We start from the raw sequence: 6,000 nt of genomic DNA on the forward strand, positions 1-6,000 counted from the left end.
GAAAATCCCTTGCCAACCACGTGCACTTGCAGTGAAGAATGTTTTAGAGAGTCTTGATATTATGTAAAGCAAATGCGGTTTGAAGTTTTAAATCATGAAAGAACCACGTTAAGAGGACAAGAGACTGTGGAGTAAAAGTTTAAGATAGTTAAATGCTCATGTACCACAATGTAAAATTGATTACAAAAAAGTCTACAATATTAAATCAAGAAATAGTGTTCCAAATATATATATTTAGAAGTATGAAAATGCCAGAAGAAAGAACCATACAAATTAATGATGATTGCCTGAGGAAGTTCTGCCCAGTTCTTCCATTGGGAGCATCTAGAAAAGCTGGAGAAACTATTTTTTTAGAATCTATTTAAACACACGGGAAAGTTGCAAGGTAGTAAATAGGGCCAAGAGGCAAGAGAAGAAGGAAATCGAGAAAGCTGACTACATTGCAATTAAGACCATCTATTACCAAAAAAAGACTATCAGTGAATGAAAAGGGAAACTTTAGCATGGAGGGAGATATTTGTAATACACGTATCCAAAAAGGACTCACAGGCAAAATCTAAAAGAACTTCTACAAATCAATAAGAAAAAGACTACAGAAAAGAAAAATGGACATGACACTTAAGAATTTCACAAAAGGCTATCCAATGTCCAATAAGGAAACGAAAAGATATTCAACCTCCTTTAGTCATCAGAGACATGCAAATTGATACCACATTGCAATCCCACTACCCACCCACCAGAATGGCTAAAATTAAGATGACTGACAGTACCAAGTATTGGCAAGGCTGGGGAGCAATTGAAACTTTCCTGCATGATTGGTGAGAATGTAAATTGGCATACTATAAAGCAGGGTTCCCCAACCCCCGGGCCATGGACCCATACTGGTCTGTTAGGAAGCGGGTCACATAGCAGGAGGTGGGCGGCAGGCTAGCAAGCTAAACTTCATCTGTGTTTGCAGCCACTCCTCATCGCTTGCATTACTGCCTGAGCTCCGCCTCCTATCAGATCAGCTGCGGCATTAGATTCTCATAGGAGCTTGAACTTCGTGTACGAGGGATCTAGGTTGTTTGACCCTTATGAGAATCTAATGCCTGATGATCCATCATTGTCTTCCATCACCCCCAGATGGGACCATCTAGTTGCAGGAAAACAAGCTCAGGGATCCCACTGATTCTACATTGTGGTGAGCTGTATAATTATTTCATTATATATTACAATGTAATAATAATAGAAATAAAGTGCACAATAAATGTAATGGGCTCGAATCATTCTGAAATCACCCCACCCCTATCCCCCGCCAGTCGGTGGAAAAATTGTCTTCCATGAAACTGGTCCCTGGTGCCAAAAAGTTGAAGACTGCTACTTTTATTTTTTATTTTGTTTTATTTTTTAGATGAAGTCTAACTCTGTTGCCCAGGCTGGAGTGCAGCGGCACAATCTCAGCTCACTGTAACCTCCACCTCCCAGGTTTAAGCAATTCTCCTGCCTCAGACTCCCAACTAGCTGGGATTACAGGTGCGTGCCACCACACTCAGCTAATTTTTTTGTCTTTTTAGTAGAGATGGAGTTTCACCACGTTGGCCAGACTGGTCTTGAACTCCTGACCTTGAGCGATCTGCCTGCCTGGGCTCCCAAAGTGCTGGGATTACAGGCGTGAGCCACTGTGCCCAGCCAGAGACTGCTACTTTAAAGAACAGTTAGTCGTCTACTAAAGTTGAACCACACATGCCCTGTGATGCTGAAATTCTACTCATAAGTATATACACACTAGAAATCCATGCACTTATGCGCGAAAACACACATAGAAAAACGTTGGTAGCAGCATTATTTGTAGTAGCCAACATTGGAAACCACCCACATGTCCGTCAACCACAAAATGGATCAATAAATTGTGGTAATTGAAAGCCCTACAGAAATGACAATTAGCCAATTATAGCTACATGTAACAACATAAGTGAATCTTGAAAAAAATGTTAAGTCAAAGAAGCAAGGCATAATGATGAAATACCAAGTGGTTGCAATTTGAGAAATTTTAACAAGGCAGAACTCATCTGTGGTGATAATGAGGACAGTAGCCACCTCTGGGGAGGAGCGGTAGCGCTGGAGGGGGCTTCCAGGATGCTGTGTATGTTTTATGGCCTGACCTGGGTGACAGCAACACTTTTGTAATACATCTTATCAGCACTGATGAATTTGTTCACTTTTCTGTGAGATAGTAGTTTTCCATTTAAAAAACATTTTTTTTTTTTTTTTGAGATGGAGTCTCACTCTGTCACCCAGGCTGGAGTGCAGTGGCGCGATCTTGGCTCACTGCAACCTCTGCCTCCTGGGTTGGAGAAATTCTCCTGCCTCAGCCTCCCAAGTAGCTAGGATTACAGGTGCATGCCACCAGGCTCAGATAATTTTTGTATTTTTAGTACAGACAGGGTTTCACCATGTTGGCCAAGCTGGTCTTGAACTCCTGACCTCAGGTGATCCACCCACCTCGGCCTCCCAGAGTGTTGGGATATGAATTAGGCAGATTTGTTGGTTAAAGGAATAGAAACATGTAGCAGACTAATTCATGTAGAGCTTATGGGACATTCTTCCCAAGATACCTTATTTTTGTCAGGGATTGCCTCTGATCTAAATGTGTTTCCATGCTCTGCTCCCACCAAAGGAAAAACACAAGTGATTATCCTGGAGGGCTTAGGGAGATTGGAGGAGTCAGGGAACTGCAAGCTTTTATTATGAGTATGTGATATTATTTAAAGTTTAACTCTGTGCATGCATTTCAGTAATAATACTTAAAACAGACAAAAACAAAAATAAATATGTACTTAGATAAAATTGAGATAGTAACTCCTGCCCTTGGCAGAAGACAGAGAATCTAGAAATAATTAGCCAAAATTCTAAAATTAAGCCACCAACAAAAAAAAATTATTTCAACAGGTGAATATACATACACATGATATACACACACATATATAATGTATAGATCATATATTTTATGTATAATGTTTTACCCAATTTTATTTTTCTTAAGATTAAAGGCACTTTTAATCTCTTTTACTTAGCAATTAAATATTTGATTTCTTCATGGCCACAATAACTTCCATTTAGATAGACCTTTTAAGAAGTTAAATATTTTTATTTCACAGAAAATTCCATGGAAAGAACTCACTAAGGCTTCCATGGTCCTCTCAGACACCACAGTCCAGGAGAGTCTGACAAGGTGGCTTTATTCCTGAAACTCAGGGACCTGATCCAACGCGCTGGAAATTGTGTTTCTTTTCCCAGCTCAGGCTATTCACCTCAGGCCCCTGTTTTCCTGTCTCCTCCCCAGGAAGGTTGTGATAAAAATCAATGACATCATGTCTCATCGGGCCCCAGCCACCCTTCAGGAAGCAGGTGCTTTGGCTGAGTGGAGGCTGGGGCATTTTTCTGCTGCGCTGGCCTGCATCTGCCTTTCGAGTAGCCCTAGGGGCCTAACACTTGAGGTCACCTTCATGGTTTTTCCAGTGACCTTGGCCATTAATGAGCTCCCACCGCTTTCCCCAGCTGCAGCTGTATTATAGCGCCAGAGTCTTCCAAGCCTGCAGGTTGTGCCAAGCCTGGAGGGATTTGCAAAAGTAAGTAGCCAGTGGTTTCCGTGCACTGGTCCCTGTGAAAAGAAAAGAAGCTTTTTGGAGTGGGAACTAGGGATCACCACTGGTGATTTACGGAAGACACTCAGGCTTAGGTGTGAAACAAAGGAGGAGAAGCTGGTGTGGGGAGTTCCTGGCTGGCAAGGGACTTGCCTTAAGCCTCGGGTGGGGAGTTCCCCAGCTGGCTTCTTCTGGGCTTGGAATGAGAATGCGGAGTTGCAGTTTTAGCTGTGTGTTGTTTCACCCCTTGGAGCTTCAGGGTTTGGTTTGTTGTTGTTGTTGTTTTCCCCCAGCATTAAAATGTATATAGAACTAATTAGCACAGTTCCTAGCACAAAATAAATGCACATTAACACCTGGTAGTGCAGAGAGAGAAACTATGTTGTAGAAAAGTTGACCATCTAGGTTCTCTGGGCTCCACAGGTCTGCTTCTAGTTCCCCTGGTCTGGACACAGTTCCTTGTCCCTGGGGTGAATCTAATCTCTTTGGAGGTCAAGGCAATACGTCTGGAAATCTGAGAAGAAAATCAGTAAACTGGGTTTTTCTTAAACATACAATAAAATGGATACATTCTAAGTGTAAATTTCAATGTCTACACCCATGTAACCATTACCTCCATCAGCATATAGAATGTTTCCTTTACTCCAGAAAGTTGCCTCTTTCGCTTTCCTGCCAATCCTTACCCCTGCCCCAACTCAGACAACCACTGTTGTAATCTATCAACATAGATTGATTTTGGCTGCTCTAGAACTTCACATCAATGGAATCATTCAATCAACATTTTGCATCTGTCTTCCTTTACGTAACATAATTTTTTTGAGATGCTTCCAGGATATTATAATATCAGTGAGTTTTCCTTTTTATTGCAGTGTGGATATATTACAATTTATTTATCCAGTCTCCTGTTGAGGGACACCTGGGTTGTTTCCAGTTTTTAGCTATTAGAAATAAAGTTACTATGTCCATTCATTTACAAATCTTTTTGTGGACATGTTTTCCTTTCTCTTGGATAAATATGTAGGAGTAAAATTGCCAGGTCATAAGGTAGGTGTATGTTTTCCTGTTGTATTAGTCTGTTTTCATGCTGTTGATAAAGACATACCTGAGACTGGGCAATTTACAAAAGAAAGAGGTTTATAGGCCAGGCACAGTGGTTCACACCTGTAGTCCCAGCATTTTGGGAGGCTGAGGTGTGTGGATCACCTGAGGTCAAGAGTTTGAGACCAGCCTGGCCAACATGGCGAAACCCCGTCTCTACTAAAAATACAAAAATTAGCCAGGCATGGTGGCATGTGCCTGTAATCCCATCTACTAGGGGGGCTGAGGCAGGAGGATCACTTGAACCCGGGAGGCGGAGGTTGCAGTGAGCTGAGATTGTGCCACTGCACAATCTGCACTGCAGCCTGGGCAACAGAGCAAGACTTCATCTCAAAAAAAAAAAAAAAAGAAAGAGGTTTGTTGGACTTACAGTTCCATGTGGCTGGGGAGGCCTCACAATCATGGTGGAAGGTGAAAGGCATGTCTCACATGGTGGCAGACAAGAGAAGAGAGCTTGTGCAGGGAAACTCCCCCTTACTACACCATCAGATCTCATGAGACTCATTTGCTATCATGAGAACAGCACAGGAAAGACGTGACCCTATGATTCAATTACCTTTCACTAGGTCCCTCCCACAACACATGGAAATTCAAGATGAAATTTGGGTGGGGACACAGCCAAACCATAACATTCTGCCCCTGGCCCCTCCCAAATTTCATGTCCTCACATTTCAAAGACAATCATGCCTTCCCAACAGTCCCCCAAAGTCTTAACTCATTTTAGCATTAACTGAAAAGTCCAGAGTCTAATGTCTCATCTGAGACCAGGCAAGTCCCTTCTGCCTATGAGCCTGTAAAATCAAAAGCAAGTTAGTTACTTCCTAGATACAATGAGAATACAGGCATTGGGTAAATACAGCCATTCCAAATGGGAGAAATTGGCCAAAATTAAGGGGTTACAGGACCCATGCAAGTCTGAAATCCAACAGGGTGGTCAAACCTTAAAGCTCCAAAATGATCTCCTTTGACTCCATGTCTCACATCCAGATCACGCTGATGCAAGAGGTAGGTTCCCATGGTCTTGGGCAGCTCTGCCCCTGTGGCTTTGCAGTGTACGGCCTCTCTCCCAGCTGCTTTCATGGGCTGGCATTGAGTGTCTGCAGCTTTTCCAGACACACAGTACAAGCTGTCAGTGGATCTACCATTCTGGGGTCTGGAGGACAGTGGCCCTCTTCTCGCAGCTTCACTAGGTGGTACCTCAGGAGGGACTCTCTGTGGGGGCTCTGACCCCACATTTCCCTTCTGCACTGCCCTAGCAGAGGTTCCCCATGAGAGC

Source organism: Pan troglodytes, chromosome 1 (assembly GCF_028858775.2).
Source record: "Pan troglodytes isolate AG18354 chromosome 1, NHGRI_mPanTro3-v2.0_pri, whole genome shotgun sequence".
Taxonomy (NCBI): Eukaryota; Metazoa; Chordata; class Mammalia; order Primates; family Hominidae; genus Pan; species Pan troglodytes.